Source organism: Ambystoma mexicanum, chromosome 12 (genome assembly GCF_040938575.1).
Source record: "Ambystoma mexicanum isolate Mex_15411 chromosome 12, UKY_AmexF1_1, whole genome shotgun sequence".
In the NCBI taxonomy this organism is placed as follows: domain Eukaryota; kingdom Metazoa; phylum Chordata; class Amphibia; order Caudata; family Ambystomatidae; genus Ambystoma; species Ambystoma mexicanum.
This window is the reverse complement of record NC_090936.1, coordinates 747,009,803-747,030,337: the sequence shown is the minus strand read 5'-3', so window position 1 is coordinate 747,030,337 and position 20,535 is coordinate 747,009,803.

Here is a 20,535-nt window from a genome sequence, read left to right as displayed (position 1 = left end):
CAACCACTAGAAAAACGAGGGTCCCTCTTCCAAAAACTACAAATAAAAAAAATGTACAAAGAAGAAGAAAACTGCAAAGGACCCTACCACTATTCCAAAAAAATCATTTTACAAGAGATTTTCCACCATAGAGTACTTCACAATCGTATGAAAACAGCTGAAAAGTCACACTCTGCCCTTAAAACTTTCTCCAGAAGACTAATCCTCGAAGCTCTCATTTTTTTTTATTGTGTTTCAGTTCAAAAGAACTTTTCACAAAGTATAAAACATACACAAAACCGAAAAAATAGGAAGTCAAAAAAATTCACGCAATTAGTCAATAAGATACCTAAAAAAATAATACCCACATTTAAATTTGTCACCAATATAAATACTATACATTATTAAAACAGAAAATCATTGTCTTCTTTACATGCACTAATTGTAGAATAAACCAACCAATATATATATATATATATATATATATATAGATATATATCACTCCTGCGTATAGATAAGTCTCATTCAATTCATTTTCTATGAAAAGAGTGACAATCATGAGAGACAATATAGCTCAATTCAACCCCTGCTCAAAAAGAAAACAGGCTTATAAATCTACTAATAATTTCACATTTTCTTCGAACTGCCTAAAACAAAAGTTTACCACCTTCCAAATCTGAGTTGTTGCAATTATTAAGTTCCTATTCCATCCTGCTAAACATCTCAGCCAGAACCTTTCACTGGCAATCTAAGTAAGATCATATTCATATTTTACTAGGTATTTTTTAAAATACTTCTCATAAATGGAACTCATACTCTTGCAGCAGGTGAGCACATGTCTTATGGTTTCTTTCTCTTTTTCATTACCACACAATCTGCACATTCTCCTTTCCTCTGGGATTTTTGACCAGGCCCCCCGTACACCAAGAACATTGAGTCGATTTAACCTCATATCCAAGAAGATTTTCCGATTAACCTTTGAGGGCATAAGCTTTAAATAGAACTGATATTTTTTGTACAGAAAAGGAAGTTTTGCAAATGATCCTAATGAACCAAATTCCGCAACCCTATCGTTGATATATGCCCAATCCCACTTTTCCAAGGAATCTTTCAAGGACTTCAAAACCGCCCCCTCTCCATATTCCCATTTTGGGACAAATGCAATTCTCTCAAATATATCCAGAATTTTTTTCTGGAAATTATTCAGGGCCCCCATATGCCCTCCCTTAAGCCCTTCATGTACTATATGCAATAATGAACCTTGCTGTGCATACATTATTTTGATATAAAGCTTTGCTCTGTTATGGTCGATTTGGGTAGATGGAGAAATCAACCCCATTTCTAACCAAATGGCCTGAATGGGTGTATAATTAGAGAGACCTAATATTCTCCTCCATATCACACCTTCCGTCACATCCGCCCAATCTGACCAATCAGAAAAAGATGCTTCCAAGGCATATAGGAACATTGCCACCAACCTTTGCTTGTAGATAATAATAATTCCCAATAGGCTAAAACCCGCTGTTTTCTTAGAAAAACTTACAACTGCTGCTAAGGTTGCCATTATCTATGTTTGTTTATTCTTTTGAATTAGTGGATTAATTTTCTTCCTTTCGCTGCATATTTCCTGGCCTAAATATTTGTAGCTGTTAACTTTCTTTATTATTCCCAGTGAACATAGTATGGTGTTTTTTTTACAGCAATGGGCCCCAAAGCTCATAAATTGTGTTTCTTTTAGATTAATTATAAGACCATTCTTATCTGCATATTCACACAGGACAGAAGCACTATTGCAAATGCCCACATATGTATTGTCCATGATTATAATATCATCTGCATAGCAGATCCACCCCCACCTTATGGGAGCCGATTTTGGGAAAGGTGTTCATTTTATCTTTAAAGATGTTGCCAAAATCGGACATGAACAAATTGAAAAAAAATGGGCGCTAGTGCACATCCCTGTCTTACACCTTTTAAGATATTAAAAGGTTCAGATAAGGTACCTTGATTGTCTAGGCGTGTTTGGGCTTTACTATCATCATATGTCATCCTACAGAGATACAACAAATTTGCAGGGCATGCCTCGAGTTTCTTCTAAAGTCGCCCCCACTATACCGAGTCAAAGGCGGAGGTAAAATCTACAAAGAGAACATATAGTGGTACATTTTTATCTTGATTAACCTGCTCAATTAGTGTTTTCAATATGAAGATATTATCTATCGTAGCATGGCCTTTCCTAAAGCCTGTTTGGGCTTCATCTAGTATGTTTTCACTAGCAATCCACTTATTGATTTCTTTTAGTATCAATGTGCAGAAAATCTTGCTAGGGACATCGGTAAAGGCTATTAATCTATAGTTCTCAGGAAGATTACGTTGACCACACTTAAAAATAGGAATGATATTAGCGGTCTTCCAGGAATTGGGCATCCTTCCAGTATCGATAATTTTTATTAGTAAAATATCAGCCCAGGTTTCTGGATTTTCTTTTAGGATGATATTGCATAGACCATCGGGTCCCGGGGCTCGAGAGCTCTTTAGCTTCTTTATTATTAACACTATCTCTTCTCTACATATGTTCATATTGATTATGGGACACATTTCAAGTTTTAGGGATTCTCCTTTAAACTTTTTTTGTTAAAAAGTTTATCCAAGTATAGCTGTCTATGGGAATTAACAGCTCTGAGTTACCGGCATTATTCATATTTCTAAAGCAGGTCCAGAACTTCCTAGCATCTCCTTCATTTAATATTTTAACCGTAGATTGCCAGGCGGCATTCTTTTCAGATGTCTGATAGAACTTGATCGTATTAGAATACTTATTGCAGATCTCCCTTCTACCTTTTTGACTTACTTCAGGACTCAGACATTGCTTATTTAAGTGTCTCAAATTTCTTCGCTTCTCCCTTTTCATATCCCTTATATTTTTATCGAACGGTCTACTATAAGTAACCTCGTTCTTTTGGGGACACACATTCCCTGGAGTAGGCATCATGACAGAAAGTTGGTTAGAGAACCAGGCTACTATATTGTCTAAAGAGTTATCAAGTAGCTGCTTCGGGTCAATTGTTTCACTCCACCTTTTGGCCTTTGCCAGATTGGAATCCGACCATCGAATTCTAGTACCTTTACAGCCACTGTATACCTCCCCCACAGCATCTCTCACATGGGGAGCCACGTACAATTCCATTCTACATTGTAAAAGATAATGATCACTAAAAGTATTGTTCAGTGTTTCAAAGCTTAAGGTTTGACCAAACATATTATCACTTATACAGATATAATCTAATGTAGAGGTATGCACGTTATTATTCCATGTTACAATGTTGAAGGATGTATCACAACTACTTCCATTTAGCAGCCTTAATGTATTTTCGCTGATGAATAATCTCCAAATGGCTGCTTTCGTTAAACAGCCCATATCATCTGTTAGCAGGTTAGCGTTAAGGTCACCTCCAAATATAATGTTCAATTCTCCTCCTGCCATATTTTGGTCGGCCAGGGCTTCAGATATTGTCTGTTGTATCTCAAGGGTTTGGGATATTCCTGGAGGGTCATATATATTAATCAACAAGATTTTACAATTATTGGGCATATCAGCTACCACCATCAACACATTTGGATTGTCTGGAGATATAATACACTCTTGTGAATTCAGTCTATTAGAGACTAAGATAGAAAGACCTCCAAATGGGCGACACTTTTCTCCTTTTTTTGCAACATTATGGTATGATTTAAAACCATCGAACACAGCACCCTTCACAAGCCATGTTTCCTGTAAAAAAACAATTAGTGCATCCTTTAAAAAACCAAAAGACCCATTTTCAGCAAAAAGATGACAGCGCAATTATGCTCAAAAGCAAATTGTTTATATTCATTTTAAACAGAATTAAACCACTAACAAAATGAAAAATCAGTAAATTACAAAAAGTACTTCTAAACATGCACAATGTCAACATAGATACCTTTGCAAACTTCTGTGAAGGTGAATGGATTCACACAAGCAGCACAAAACCATATTTGAATGAAGAGGCTTATAAACAAGAACAGAAAACACCAATTGCCATACCTAGTAATGGCAGAGGTTATGAAATGGTAGAAAACACTGTTATGGCATAAGAAACCCTTATTGGAAAAATGTCCCCAACAAACTTTCAATCAACTGTTCCTTTCACCCAACCAATCTGTCCAGTCTCCAAATGGCTATGCAGCTCAATGTGTGTTGTACTGCAACAATTCTTCAAATCTTTACGACAATTCCTCAATCACTATTTGAAAGTAAAAGACAAAATTAGAATGAAGACTTTACAAACCTTGGACTCCTGTCCAGTGCGCAACTACACTAGACTGAAGAAATTCATTAACCTCCATTTCTGGACCCATTTGCAAAAGAACCTTTCACCACATCAAAATGCTAGGAACACGCGATTCCGCAATAAATAATATTCTGCAGAGACTGTGCTATGCAAAAGTTCCTGCTTTACAACTGCAAATTTTAATAACATTCTCCTACATTGAACAGCCAAAAAACAAATACCACACATCCAAAGTTAATATTTTGGAAGTGAAGATGACTTAAAAAATTAAAAAACTTCAGAGAACATTAGCGAAAAACTTACAAACACCAATCTTCTAATAAACACATACAAAAAAGAAATAGCAAAGTTTAAAAGCACATCTGCTGAAGTACCTAACCAAGTATGTGTGTGTTGTTGCAGAACATTTTTTGAAAAGAGCACAAACATTGTAGATATGACTTACAAAACAGAGGACAATGAGGAATCCCAATGGTTCCAATTAGCTTTATATGTTATAACAGAAAACAAATACAAAATAAGTGACCCCTCAATACTTTGCACATACTGCAATGCAAAGCTTGATAATAACCAAATGACATCACGTGCCGTCACTAATAACTTTTCACTTCCAAAACCACCCCAACAGCTTAATTTGTATGAGAGCATTATAATCCAAACGGCACACCCATTTAAAGCTATAATACCGCTTCAACCCAAAACAGCCAAATTGCCTCCTTCTGAATTACTAAAAGGCATTTGTAGCAAAAAAGCATATTTGCCATTAGACCTCAACGGAAATGTATAAACTCTAGAAGTGCAACGGCCAATAGATCAATCTCTGATTATCCTAGTTAATGGTGTACCAACGAAAGATAAACAAATTAGGCAACAATTAGTAGACTTAAAGTTAGAACAGCCCTAAAATATCTAAAAGAAAACCTTGAGTACTACAAAGATATAAACATTGAACAGAATTTAAGAGAAACCACCCAAATAATTCAGGATTCATCACCAACTGGACAATTTGAACTTCTAGATCCTATTATTGCATCCAATATTTTAGACCGGTATACAATTCACCCACTACACTCCAAAGACGCCAAAGACGATGCATTAGAAACATATCAAATGTGTCAAGCCAAAGTATCTCCAATCAGCATATGGGAGAAAAGTGTAGAAGCACGTGCCTTTCCTCTACTCTTTCCAACCAAAAAAAAGGGGGAAGATATGATGAAAAATCCACACAAATAACAGCATCAGAATATCGCTCTTTACGAATGTATTCTGAAGACCCCAGATTCAGACAAAATGTAGAATACATATTCCACCCCCTGTTCGAAAGTTAACTAGCAACTCTATGTTACTGAATTTCCCTCCTTGGGCTCCCCCTTGCACTTGCCCAGCCCCTGAGCTTTCGCATTCACCCCCTTCCCTTCTCCCAGCCCGACCGCCCTGACCTTCCCCAGCACTTATTTCACTGTACTTGCACGGTATGAATGTCACAAGGCCTAGTAGAACTGTTTATTGTTGTTGTTTTCCCCTCTGTCCCCCACCCTGACCCCTTTTTGTCTTGTGGTGCATGGAAACGCTTGTGTATAGGCACTTAACAAATAAATAAATAAATGTACATGAAAATGCAAGAGGTGTATCTCAATTCACTATTAAATGTCAGTTGCTGCTCATTGTGGTGGCTTAAAATGTGATGCCAGACCCTCCTCACAGGTCATTTACCTTGTACTAGGAGAACTGTAAACCTCCTAGCCAGCCTCCTTCCGAGTTTGTCAAGAGTTGCAACATTTGTCATCATGCTGCTGAGAAAATCACTTTTATTGCTAAAATACATAAAAAGCAAGCTTTGGCAAAGCAAACAGTTTTAGGATACACAACCATAAGTAGGTACCAGCTGTAAAATGGTGGGAGTACCTGGGTATATGATAGCAGTGCATAGCAGGTGTCTACCTAATACCTCCATGTGACATTGGAGGACATGAACACACAGCATCATAATACCAATCTCTTTTAGGACATAGGTGTGTACTCAGCTGAAGCGATTCATTCACTTGTTGGCAGTAGAACATGTTTCTATTTTGTTACAGAGTAATAATCTACTTGCAGTGTTAGTTTCCTTTTATAGGAGTATAAATACTAGAATGCAAAGTGTTGTAAACATCATAAACTTCATAAACAAAGCTAGCTGAACACCTTACGCCTGAAAAGGAGCAACTTCAGATCTCTGCAAACTGGCTACTACCTGAATGATTTAAAGACGCACCAAAGAAGCCTGCATGCAAGCCCCTGTTTTTAATCATTCTTAATCCCGAGGATGCACATTGCTGTTATTCCTGATGAGATTAAATCTGCATTTCAACAGCAGTCAAACAAAAAGGAATCATACAAGTGAAATATACCTCTTTGAACCGTGTGTGGTAGTGAGGGGCCAGTAGACCCCCCCATCCTGCCTTTCCTTAGTACAAACTTGGACCACGTGCCTCCAATGGGGGGGGGGGGGAGTGCCCCTGCTGCCCTTATGTGATGCCAGCATCGGCTGGCACTTGCGTAGATGGGACCGTTGCCCAGGACACAGGGCATCCATTTTGTGCCCCCTTGACTCCATCTTGGTAACTAGGCCCCACTGCGATAATACGAAAAGGCTTCTCTCCCTTTTGCAGTGCCGCGCACATAGCGCACATGGCGCCCACCTTGTCTCTCACTGTGTCTGGAAAACTCTGCAGCCCCATTTTCATGGTGAAGCCGGAGGTAATTGCAACAAAGAACAAATGTAACATCTCACTCTTCCTCTGAGATTACTGCCCCGCGTGTGAACCGGCTTGAGCCAAGCGCTGTGGCTCATCCGTCTCCAAAAATCTGTCCATGCCCCCTCACCCTCGCTATTGGAAAATGATTGCCCTTTGTCCAAGCAAGGTATTCTCTTGATGTGCCAGATATGTGATCCCGCCACAGTGCCTACCTAGCAGGTCCCCAACCAACATTTAGACCTCTGTAGCAGTATATTATCTTTCACTACTAACAAACGCCAACGTGCCTAGATTCTTTACGAGTCCAGACCCTCACTTCAATCAATGTTATCATGATGGTTAAAACCCTTAACCTAAAGCCCCGTATAAGCCGCAGTTATTAATGATGTAAATGCATGAATTAAGTTTATAGGTTTACAATGATTTGTTTAAAAGAATACCAATGATCATTATTTAGTGCATGCTTCACAAAGATGTATTATGTTAGCTTAGTTAGTGGCCACCCCGCTTCACTGCAACCTGACCTTCACCCCTCCTGCACACTGACAAACGGACCATGTGATGTTCACCCTCCCGCCAAAGGAGCAACCAATCCGGATGAAACGCTGCCGCCACAACTATATAGTGCTATAATGACTGTCCAATTCTGAGCTGACTTAGTACCCTATGTTAATTGTGTCACCTATGACGATTTCTCTCTTTATAATATGATGTAAGTGTGATATTTGTCAGAGCGCTCTCGGGCAGCATAGTTCTTTGGATGGCAATTACATAAATATTTTTTGAACTCTCGCAACCTGTTCTCTTAGACTTATTCTCCGACAGGGGTTTGTCTCATTTATTCTTTTCCACGTCTAAAATGGGGAGGGCTCTTACATTTGGTGACCCCCGCGACGTGATTTGGGACAAGTGCCTCAAGGCCCATGCAGTGCGGTGAGATCCGGGACGCCCCCCAGCAAAACCATTGCCTCTGCGGTCGACCAGCCTGTCCACACAATGAGAAGGGGCGAAGGGTTCCCGGTTAACGAATACCAAACTGTAAAAGCTGCTCACCGAGGCGGGCCACGGTTTGGTTGGGGTGCGGACCAGATTGTGGATAGACCGTGAACGGTGACTCTTGGACCACCCGACTGAACACGTGAGTATCGGTTGCGAAAGTTCCCAAGAGGTAAGGGAAGGGTTAAGGAAGAAGGGGAACAGGTAACAGTGGGCAAAAAAGGTAGTTAGGTTCTGTGTGAATGATACGGAGGCTTTTCTGATCTATCCATTATATGGCCATTAGGTTTTGTGGAGATAAAGAAGAGAAGAGTGAGGAAGCCTAGCCCGAACGGGGTAGAAGGCGGCGTCGCGTAGCATTGTCTCATCCAGTGCAGATAAATAAGTGAAGATAAAGAGAAAATGGTAGGAGTCTCGTATATGTATTCGACTCGGAGTAGTCATTTAGAATATTCTTTTTCTGTGTAAAAAAGATTCTTGGCAAGGTAGTGAGGGGAAGTAAGAGGTGGGGAGTGTATGAGGAAACTAGAACAGGGGGTGACAAACCAAACTAATTGGAAAGAGGGGAGTAAAAGCACACAGGTAGTATATGTTACATGTTTTTACGTTTTATGTTTTCATGTATGTCAAAGCGTCATATGTGGATCTATTGATAACTGTTTATGTGCATATAAGTTGGAGAAGATAACTAAGGTTGATTAAGAAAATTGAAAATGCAATGTATGCGAAAAGGTTTTAAGTAATGGTAAATGACGAATGTCCATAATTTAAATAATTTATGGTTTTAGTAAATAGTGAACAAGGGAAGAGGTTGTTGAGAAAGTGTTGGTACCAAGAAGTAAGAAGGAGATTGCATAAGAAATTGAGGTAAGAAGAGTGTCCACCAAGTGCCTGTGTAACTGCACACAGGGAATTGTATCACCATGGGGGGGAATAACCCCATTAGCGCACATCTGCCAACACCTCCCATTGTATAGTGAGAAGATGCAGAAGTATCATGACGTGGGTCACAGAGATAAAGGGAGATAGCGTAACACCCATATGGCCAGAGGGAGGTTCTTTCGATAAAAAGGTGCTGGATCTGGTATCTACACATTTACTGGCGAGATATGAGGGAAAACAGTTACAGAACAGGAGGGAAGTATTAGATTTGTGGCGGATGTTCGAGGAAATAACACCCGCAGGTGAGGTAAATACAGAAAAACTGGCCGAGAAAGAGAAGGCGTCAGAAGAAGTAGGTGGGGCAGCAAGAGGAGAATGTGCGACAATCACAACTGAGAATGATACAACTAAAATATACCCATTAATGACAAGGCCTGCGGTAGGATACAGCGAGCCCCAGTATGTGCCCACGTGCACCACCCTGGCCACCCCAGCAGAGGCAGCAGCCACTGCCCCACTCCCGTATGACAGAGGGGGGCTCTAAAGCCCCACTAGCGCCCCACCAGTGACTCTAGCATGACTAACTGGGGATTTAGACAGACAGCTTGCACACGCGAAGATAGAAATAACGTGATTAAGGGCACTATGCAACAGGGGCCAGATGCTACCAGGGGGGAGAAGTGCCACCATTGGCAGCAGCAAAACTCATGCCCCCTCCAAGTGTCGCAGGAGACTCGGTGCCAGCGACGCCAGCACCGTCACAATCGGTGCCCTCACAATCAGCACCAATACCAAAAGGGCAAGAACAGGAGTGGCAATCGGGAGGGTTCCTGTTCCATTTAAATGGTAAGAATAATGCGCACGACAACCCCAGATAGCCAACGTGGGGAAAGACAAGAAGAAGAAAGGGAGCAAGAGGAAGAAGTAGAAGAGTTGTGGAGTGATCTTGATGAATATGAAGAAGGGGTAGCGGCGGTGGGATCCCCACTGCCATTTCATTTCGATGACCTAGATGAAAGGTCGCCACCAAGATGGCAGGGCAGGTAAAGACAGCGAGTGGGAAACATGGCAGACAAAGAAGGGGACGGTAAGTAAACCAGGAAGGAAGCACAAATTACAAATGCCATTTATACACAAAGGGGCAGGAAGGCCACACTACATTCCGTGGGCCCAAATGGACAATAACAATTTGTTGAAACTTCTCCTCCCACTCTCGGGTGGGGAGGGGAAATGGATACATGCATTCGAGAAGAACACAGCAGGAGTCCCATTAGCAATAGGGGACATAAAAAGTTTGTTGGTGTCCGCTGTTGGTGATCAAGGAGACGCAGTGTGGGTGAAGGTGGGGTTCCCGGGAGTGACCATGTGTTGTGACCGCCATGATGGAGCACCATTCAATAACATTAGAGCGCAAGTATGAGATGCATTGCGGCGGACGTTTCCAGACATTCCAGATTTACCCTTAGTGATGCAGTGCACGATGGGGGAGGAGCAGGAGCCTACGCAATTTATCCTCCGAGTGCAAGACCTGTGGAGAAGTGAAACAGGTACGGCATGGGATCAATCCACCGCCCTGTTTTATTTTAAAATTAAAAAGGGGCTTCCAAAGGAGGTACAGAATGCCTTGGATAAAATAGCTGGGATAGAAGCCAAGGGCTGGCCTGAGATTCAAAGCATAACTGTACACCACTGTAGGAGGATCAAAGAAAGAGAAAAAGGTATAGTGCAGAAAAGGTTGGCAGAGGAAGCAAAATTAGTACAGAATAAGTTAGTGAAGGTCGCAACGCTGAACGCAACCACATCAACTGATAGAAGCAGTGAAGGGGATGACGGAACAGGAAATGCACCAGTCAGAATGGCCACAACATGGGCTGCAGGAGGACAAGAACAGTGGGACGGAGAAGAACAATACGGAGGGCCCCAATGGCAAGGGAGACCAACAAGAGGACGAGGTGGGTACAGAGGGCCATGAGGGGGATTCGGAGGAATGGGAAACAGAGGATTCGGTGGGCCTGGGATGAGAGGAGGACCACAAAGGTCATGTTGGAATTGTGGAAGATGGGGACACTATTCAAGAGACTGTAGAATGCGATCCAGGGGTTACTTTCAAGGGCAGTCCCTATGGGAAATGAGCAGCAATACGGACATCCACACCCAGGTAGCCCCTACAAGTTACCTATGGGAGGGGGTGGGCAAAATCATAAATAATGCAATATCCAAATGCAACAAAGACAGCCACCCCCGCAACAGCAGCCACAAGAGAGGGGACCGTAACAGCCTATGGCCAGACAAAACACAGTAGGGAACGCGAACCATAACATTTTTTAAATGTCAGCTAATGGTGCACCTGCACCTTTTCGCGGCACAGCGGTGGTAGGATATAACGCTTTCTCAGTGCCAGATACTGAGAATTATGCAGATTAGGACAGCCTACAGACAGCCTACAGAGAGCACTTGCGTGTCCAGTCCTATCCACTACCCTATGTGCAGAAGAGGAACCACTAGTGGGAGCAGAGATAGGAAACAAGCAGTTTATCTTTATGGTAGACTCAGGAGCGGAAAAATCATGTCTCATGGAACGGCGGTTTCCACTCTCTGGAAGAAATTTGGAAACGCAGGGGTTCTCTGTGGCTATTTTAAAGGTTCCTTACACAAAAGATCTTGACATAACAGTGGGGGGTAAAACAGTGTGCTCACCCTTACTGTATCACGAAGACGCGCCAATCAATTTGCTAGGAAGAGATTTGTTGAGCAAATTAAATATGACTATCTGTTTTACTGAGCGGGGAATAGTGTGTTCAACCCCAGGAGTATGCCCCGTACGAGCAATGCTAATGATCAGTACAATGACAAACGAAGTTACAGTAATAGGGGTGCCCATTGACATGGATATGTTCATTCATGGCATCAGAGTGTTAGCTCAGGTAGTGCCAGAGATAACAAGAAAGGAATGGAGGGTACCCTCTGACTTTATCTTCCGTCCAATTGTAAATACAGACTTTGTGCCAGGAACCCTTTTATCTATTGATCTATAGGGGGTTCAGGTCTCAAGCAAACGTATCATAGTGATAGGACTGGACACATGTGGATGCAAATGGAGAACAGTACAATGCATAGACCCAAACATAATGTTGCACGATTTAACTGATGAAGAGCTGTTCACTGACAATGAGAGTGATGGAGAAATAATAATGGAAATAAGTATACCATGTGACACCATGATTCAATACGGGGAGATACACAACCCGCTCATGGCTAGTGTTAATGTGCCACCCACAATGTTTGAGGAAGACATGGAAAGAGTACTGCCTGAGATTTGGACAACAGGACCCCATGATGTAGGTGTCATGGTGCGTCCGCCATGGAAACTGTGGACGCTATGGAGGAAGCGTTAATGGGAATCGTCTTCAGCAGTCTAGTGTTCGGCTCGCTCACCACGCCCCCGGGGGATCTACGCGTACATGTATGCGTCCGGCAGTAACGCTGATGCGTTGCAACCCTTGCTTCCGCTTCAGGTCTAGACGCTTGTTACTTTCCTTTGCACTTTGCTGTGAGTTTTCCGCTGCAGTTTTCTCTCCTCCCTTCTTTCAGGCCGCTTCCCGCTTTCTCTCCTTCGTCCCCCCGCTTGCTGCCTTCTCCAGCCTCTTCCTGCCTCCCGTCTTGGTTCCCCTTTCCCTGTATTGCTTGTCTCCACTCTTGTGCTTACCTTCTGGATGACTACGTTCCTCCTTGTTGCTGCTTTCCTTATCGGAGTTCTTGGGAACGCTCGTACTACTCGGATTCCAGGAACCTGCATTTCCTTGTCACCGAAAGAGTCTTCTGGGGAATGTAGTTCTTTGGTACCTATGGAGCTACAGAGAAACATCTACCAGGGTTTTTTCAGCTATGCTTTTTCCCTGGAATTGGGAGCGGACTCCCTGAGAGTCCCACTGCCAAGCAGATAGCTAAATGTTCGGATCCGACAAGGCAAAGGTCGAATTTCTTATCTCCAATCTAGGGGGAAATGCCTTGGCCTCGGCAACCATGTTAGTAACCAACTCTGATCCTGTTCTGACCAATTACGGAGCCTTTGTTCAACAGTTCCGCACAAGGTTTGAAAGACCGGACGTTCTTTACACATCATACGAGAGCCTTCTGGATACCAAACATGGTCCTTTAGACGTACAAACGTATGTGTCTAACTTGCAAAGGATTGCTACGGAAGCCGGATGGCCGGACTCGGCCAAACACTCTTCAGAAGAGGTTTACATGATGAAATAAAAGATGAACTCTCTAGGGTGGCTAGACCAGCTTCTTTTCAGGAGCTGGTTACTTTAGCCCTTTAGATAGAATATCGCATAGCAGAGCGACGGACAGAAAGAAGGAAGTACAAGTCCGGAATTCCACCTTCCTCGACCTCCTACCCACCGATGCCGCCGGAAAATCTGGTGCAGCTGACAGAAGAACCCATGCAAATTGGAACTGCCAGGGGCCCCCTGACTGCCATTGAAAGAAAACGATGAAAGGACGTAAGCCTATGTATGTACTGTGGCTCTGAGAAACATCTTTTGCGAGACTGTCCCGAAGTGCCTCCCAGGAGGTCGGGAAACGAAAGACCTCGACCCTGAGCAGGGACAGGGAAGAGGTTCAAACGGCTGGTCCCTGTATCACTAATACACCCAATTTTTTGGATACCTCTCACCAATTGATGGTTTTTCCAGTGATTCTAGAATGGAAGAAGGGTCACCCAGTAGAATGTCTGGCCATGCTGGATTACAGAGCGGCAGGGAATTTTATGGATGATCAATGGGCTAAAGGACATGCCATACCAAGAAGGGAGAAACCGCTTCCAGTTCCTTTAGAAGGTGTGGATGGTACCCCTTTATCTTCTGGTCTGATTAGACAAGAAACTCAGGAGCTCGGAGTCAAGATGAAGTCACATCAGGAAAGTATGGTATTCGATTTAATAAGAGCAGCTCATTTCCCTGTGATTCTAGGCACCCCTTGGTTAAGAAGGCATAATCCTGGTATTGACTGGATAACCAATGTCGTGGAATTCCGTTCTGAACATTGCTTTCAGTCCTGTCTCTCTAACGAAGAACTATCGTGCCATCAAGGAAATTCTCTACCAGTAAGGAGTATTAACACCATACCTGTGCCTTATCAAGAGTTTACCGATGTATTCGCGGACATTCAACCCAGACCTCCACCTCTGCATCGCAATGAGGATTGCAAGATTGATCTTGTACCAGAAGCAACAGTTCCTTTCGGGCGAATGTTCCCGTTGTCCCTCCCTGAGAAGGAATCATTAAGAGAATACTTAGCAGCCAATCTTCAGAACGGACTGATATAAGAATCCACCTCTTCTGCGGGAGCATCTTTATTTTTCATCCCTAAGAAAGGTACAAAGGAACTCAGACCCTGTATTGATTTTCGAGGTCTAAATAGTCTAACCATTAGAGACAGATATCCAATGCCCTTGATAAAGGACATCATGGAAGCAGTGTAAGGAGCCAAGTGGTTTACAAAGTTGGATCTCAGAGGAGCGTACCGTCTCCTGAGAATACGGAAAGGAGACGAATGGAAGACCGCTTTCCGGGCCCCCTTAGGCCATTACGAGTACAAGGTGATGCCCTTTGGGCTGGTTAATGCACCAGCCCAGTTCCAGAGATTTATGGACAAGATATTTGGTGATCTTTTGTTCAACTCTGTAGTGGTTTACTTGGATGATATCCTCATATACTCATCAACTTTAGAACAACATCGACTGCATGTATGGGAGATAGTCAAGAGACTCCGAAACCCCAGGGGCACCCTCATTCTTGTGCACAAGCGCATTCCTTTTGCTATTCAGAGCCTCTAATAGGACCCTAGGGGCCGCTATGTGCTGATTCTGGGAACGCTTTGGGAGGAGAGGGTCACTTTTGCTTCAGTGTACTCCCCACCTGGGTTGGGGCAGGAGCTGCTGGAGGACTTGACGGCCCTCATTGGAAAATATCAACCTGATAAGCTGTTTCTGGGGGGAGATTTTAATGATGTCATGTGCAATACCACTGATCGTAAGCACCTCAGACACCGCGATCCAGATACCCCTACAAAATTGTATAACTTTGCATCTGCTTTGGGTTTTGGTGATGTATGGTGAGAGTTACACCCGGACACCAGAGGGTACTCCTTTCACTCTGGAGCCCACGCTCCCTCTCCAGGATCGACTATCTCTTTGTCCCACGCACAGATATTTATATGGCACGAGCGTCCGTCTTCCTTCCCCGGGGCATCTCGGACCACTCACCCCTACTTGTGGAAATTCCCCCCCCCCCTAGAACTTGGAGATTGAACAATTACTATCTGGGTTTCCCCGAGCTAGTTGACCACCTTACGGAAGTCTCCACCGAATACTTCGAGTTTAATGATACCGGAGAACAGGACCCAGTGGTGGTATGGGAGGCCTATAAGACAGCCTTGCGGGGCGCCATAATCTCCTGGGTGGCAAATAGGAGGCGGGTGAGACTCCAAGAGATAGCAACACCGGAGGGCGAATTGGCCCGACGCGAGAGCGAACACATTCTTGACCCATCCCCACAGACCCAGCTCTCCCTTAAACGAGCCACTGAGCGGCTCCCAAACCTCTTATTGGATAATGCTAAACAAGCCCATTGGGACTCTCAAGCCAGAATTTATGAACATGGGGACTGGACCGGCAGAATGCTAGCTTGGCTGGAGAAAAGGGATGAGGGACAACGTTGCGTTCGTGAGATTGTCAACCCAAGGGGTGAAAGGTGCACATCAGACGCTGAGATAGCCGAGGCGTTCGCCCAATTCTATGAAACACTCTATCGTGCCCCGACCCTGCAGCTGGACCCAACTCTCCTTAGTGACATACCACTCCCAACTCTCTCAGTACAGCAAAGGGCGAGTCTCGACTCTGCCCTCTCGGAGACCAAGGTTGCCGAAGCACTAGCGCAATTGCAAACCGGGAAGACACCAGGCCCGAATGGGTTTCCAGCTGAAACCTGGCAGAAGCTGGGGGAGGGCAACATTACATCTTCCCTCCATAGAATGTTTTTGACAGCCTGGGAACAGGGCACCATCCCGCAGGACCTCTGCAAGGCCACCATTGTGGTCATCCGTAAACCTGACAAGCCCCAGGATCAGTGCACCTCCTATAGGCCAATCTCGCTAATCAATGGCGAGGCTAAGGTCCTTGTCAAACTCCTAGCCAACAGGTTACAACCGGTGGCTGAGGCCCTAATACACCCAGATCAATGTGGCTTTATGCCACACAAATCGACCCGTATGAACCTGAGTCGACTCCACTTGGCGTTAGAGAGGGCTCCCACCATTAACGACCCGCTTGCTCTTCTAGCTTGCTCTTTGATTTTGAGAAGGCCTTCGATTCGGTCCGATGGGATGGCCTCTGGGAGATCATGGAACGCATGGACTTTGGGGAGGGATTCCTGGGATGGGTGAAACTGCTGTACACAAATGTCCGGGCGGAGGTCAGGGTGAATGGGTGGACCTCTCGCTCTTTCCGACTGGGCAGGGGTACAAGACAGGGGTGCCCCCTTTCCCCTCTACTCTTCGCTCTCACGATGGAACCGTTGGCCATATGGCTTTGCCAGAGCACATCCTGGATAGGATTCAGGTGGCCAGAGGGACACGAAGACCGGATATCCCTATACGCGGACGACCTCCTGATTTACCTGGGAGATCCTTTCCGAACCTGCCCTGTGGTGACCCGGATGCTTGTCCAATACGGGGAATTTAGCGGTCTAAGGATCAATTGGAAGAAATCGGTCTTCTTCCCAGTGAAGGGTAGGGGTCAGCCTGATCCACCTGACTGTCTATACCACATAGAGCAATTTGGCTTTCGATACCTTGGGATCTGGATAACAACAGATCTTACCAGTTATACCATGCTCAATCTCAAACCGATCATGGACCGATTCTCCAACGATGTACAACACTGGAAGCTTCTCCCCCTGACCCTCATGGGTAGAGCCGCCCTTTTTAAAATGTTAGCCCTCCCGCGGTTCCTTTACGTCCTTCAAAACGCCCCACTGCAGATCTCGGGGGTGGAATTTGGCCAGGTGGAAACCCTCCTCAGGGAGCTCCTGTGGGGCGGAGGACAAGCACGTATAGCCCTGGCTACACTCCAAAGGTCGATCTGGGAGGAAGGGATCGGAGTGCCCCGCCTTCAGACCTACTATTGGGCCTCCCAATTGGTGGTGGTTAATGACCTTCTGCACGGAGACCGGGAATTACCCCATATAAAAGCTGAGGTGGGAACTATGCTCGACACCGACCCATTGCAACTACTGTACCAAACCCCCCCCCAGATCTTCCCCACTAACAATGAAGGCACAGATCATTACCACCTGGAGGAGCGTCCACAAGTTTGTGGGGTGGGAGAACAGACTATCAGCGGCGCAACCCCTGTGGCGTAACGCCAACCTGAAAGAAATTGCGAAGCTCAAGCCATGGCCATGCTGGGTGAGGGCTGGGATCCAGAGGGTGGGGGATGTCTTGAAAGATGGGAATCTTGCCCCGTTCGCGGACCTACAATGCAGGTTCCAGCTCCCAGACAATGAGAGATACCATCATATGAAAATGTCCCATGCCCTGAGAGTCCATATATCCACAGAGGACAATATCCCGGAATGTTCGCCTCTAGAACGCAACATTTTGCCCGAATATATACCCTCCAAATGCATATCCATTCTCTACAACGCCATCACTTCCTTCGCAACCCCTGAGTTGACCAATCTAAAGGCCAAGTGGGAAATAGATGTAAGGGAGATGGACCCTGAGGAATGGATCCGGGTACTAATGCACCCACGGGAAGCTGCCATTTCCTCGAGACTTAGACTGGTGCAACTGAAAATACTGCATAGAGTTTATTATCCCAGAACTGCTATGTTTGGGTGGGGGAAAGCAACGAACCCGAAATGCCTCAGATGCAGGGAGGAGGAGGAGGGGACCTTCTTTCACATCCTCTGGTCCTGTCCCCTGATCTGTACTTTCTGGGAAGCCTGCTGTCGGGAACTGACCCGGATACTCTCCAAGACTATAGACATGGACCCGAAGGTCCTAATCCTGGGAGCACCGGGAGAGCACGAACTGAACAAATGGGAAGAATTGCTATTGCATATGGCAGCAGCCCTAATCGAGCACAATATTGCACAGAAATGGGGAGCCCCGGACTCTCGGACCCTGGAGCAATGGGCATCGGACATGGACACATGTGCTATGATTGAAAGGAGGATCTACACCGCAAGAGGCTGTCCCAATAAGGCCTCCAAAATATGGGCGCATGTGAGGAGGGAGGGATGCGGACTCCGGGGACATCACCCTGAACACTTATAAGGTGAACCGTGACTGTACCCCACGAAGATGGTGATGCAAGACAGTTATTATTGTAAGGCGGGCCAGGCCGATCCAGTGGATGTAACTGCCTCGTCTTTTTCTTGTTCCTCCTTTTTTGGTTTTGGTTGTTTTGTTTATGTTGTAATCAAATGATAATAAAAATGTTTTATCAAAAAAAAGAGACTTTGAAACCATCATTTGTTGGCCAAACTTGAAAAATGCTTGTTTGAGGCCACCACCGTGCCATACTTGGGCTTTATTTTGTCGGAAGGCCGAGTAGAGATGGACCCTAACAAGACTGTAGCCATTCATAACTGGCCGACTCCTGACTCGGTAAAAGACATACAGAGGTTCCTGGGTCTAGCTAATTTTTTTCGAAAATTCATACCCTGTTTTTCCAACATCGTCCTGCCCATCACTGCCTTGTTGAAAAAAGGAACGAGATTTAGCTGGAACCAGGAAGCCGATCTAGCTTTCAATCACCTCAAGGAAGCCTTCATTTCTGCACCCATCCTTAGGCAACCGGATCAATCCTTACCTTTTATCGTAGAAACAGACGCCTCTCAAGGCGCCATTGGAGCAGCTCTCCTACAAAGAAAAGAAGATCAGTTAGAACATCCTATAGCCTATTATTCAAGGACCCTCACCCCTAGCGAAAATAATTATTCTGTGGTGGAAAAAGAGTTGTTGGCCATTAGACAGGTCTGTGAAGAGTGGCGACACCTTTTACAAGGAGCTAAATTCCCATTTCAGGTTTGCACAGATCACAGGAATCTCAGTGTTCTACAAAAGATGGAATGTCGTAATTACCATCATGCCAGGTGGGCCTATTTATTTTCTCAATATGATTTTGAACTTACGTATTTACCAGGGAAAGAGAATCACCTGGCGGATGCCCTCTCTCTGAGTTTTGGAGAAGAGACTGACCTGTATACCAATCATGAGCACTTGCTGCAAGGGAAAAGATTCATCAGAACCATCAACACCTTTCTAGGGCAGGTATTGGAAGCACAAAGCAAATCCTCGAGAACGCAGATACCATCCCTAGTCAAGAAGGGCGAATACCTGTTTAGGGAAGGCCTGCTATATTTACCAACCCCAGTACTTCAGGCCCAAGCTATGGCCTGGTGTCACAATCTACCCACAGCTGGACACAAGGGGCGTTCTGCCACATTAAACCTACTAAAGAGACACTTTTGGTGGCCGACAATGGTCAAAGACACTTGTGCATACGTATCCTCCTGTCCTACTTGTGCCCAGAACAAATACAGTACAGCAAAACCTTTGGGCCTTCTCCAACAAGATAAACTACCCGCAAGACCATGGCAACATATATCCATGGATTTTATAGTGGAATTACCTCCATCCGAGGGATACACAGCAATCATGGTAGTAGTTGACTCCTTCAGTAAGCTTGCTCATTTCTCTCCTCTCCAGGGTACTCCGTCTGCCACCAAGACAGCATAAGTTTTCTTGAAGGACATAGCAAAACTACACGGATTACCACAAACAATAGTCTCAGATAGAGGGACTCAATTTACCTCTAAATTCTGGACCATTTTGCGCAAACAATTGCAGATCCAGAAGGCGTTTTCCTCTGGATTTCATCCCGAGAGTAATGGGCAGACGGAACGACTTAATGCCACGCTGGAACAATATCTCAGATGCTACTGTAACCAAACTCAGAATAATTGGAGTCAGCTTCTACCTATAGCCAGTTCTCCTATAATAACACTTTGCATTCAGCGATCGGAATGAGTCCTTTCAAGTGTACTTACGGTTACAAACCCCGACATATCCCACAAACAACAATACCAACCACCAACATACCTACAGTGGATCAATTGCTGGACATTCTCAAACAAACCCATGTGAGGGCTCAGGAAACTTTATCGGCCAGCCGTCAATCATATAAAAGATGGGCCGACAGGAATAGACGAGAGAACCCAACATGGCAGTCTGGAGAAAAGGTTTGGTTATCCACAAAATACTTACCTAGGCGGATTCACCCAGGAAAGTTCACCCCAAGGTATATTGGCCCATATGCCATTGAACAACGAATCAATCCAGTGGCATTCCGACTAAAGTTACCCCACTCCTTATGAAAGATCCATCCGGTATTCCATGTATTCCTTCTCAAGGAATACAAAGCTGATCCTTATAAGAGGCGGATCAAGAAGAACATACCAAGCCTAGAAGATATTTTGGACTCTCGATACAGACACGGAGTACTCCAATATCTCATACTGTGGAAAGGATACCCCTGGACTGAGAGATCCTGG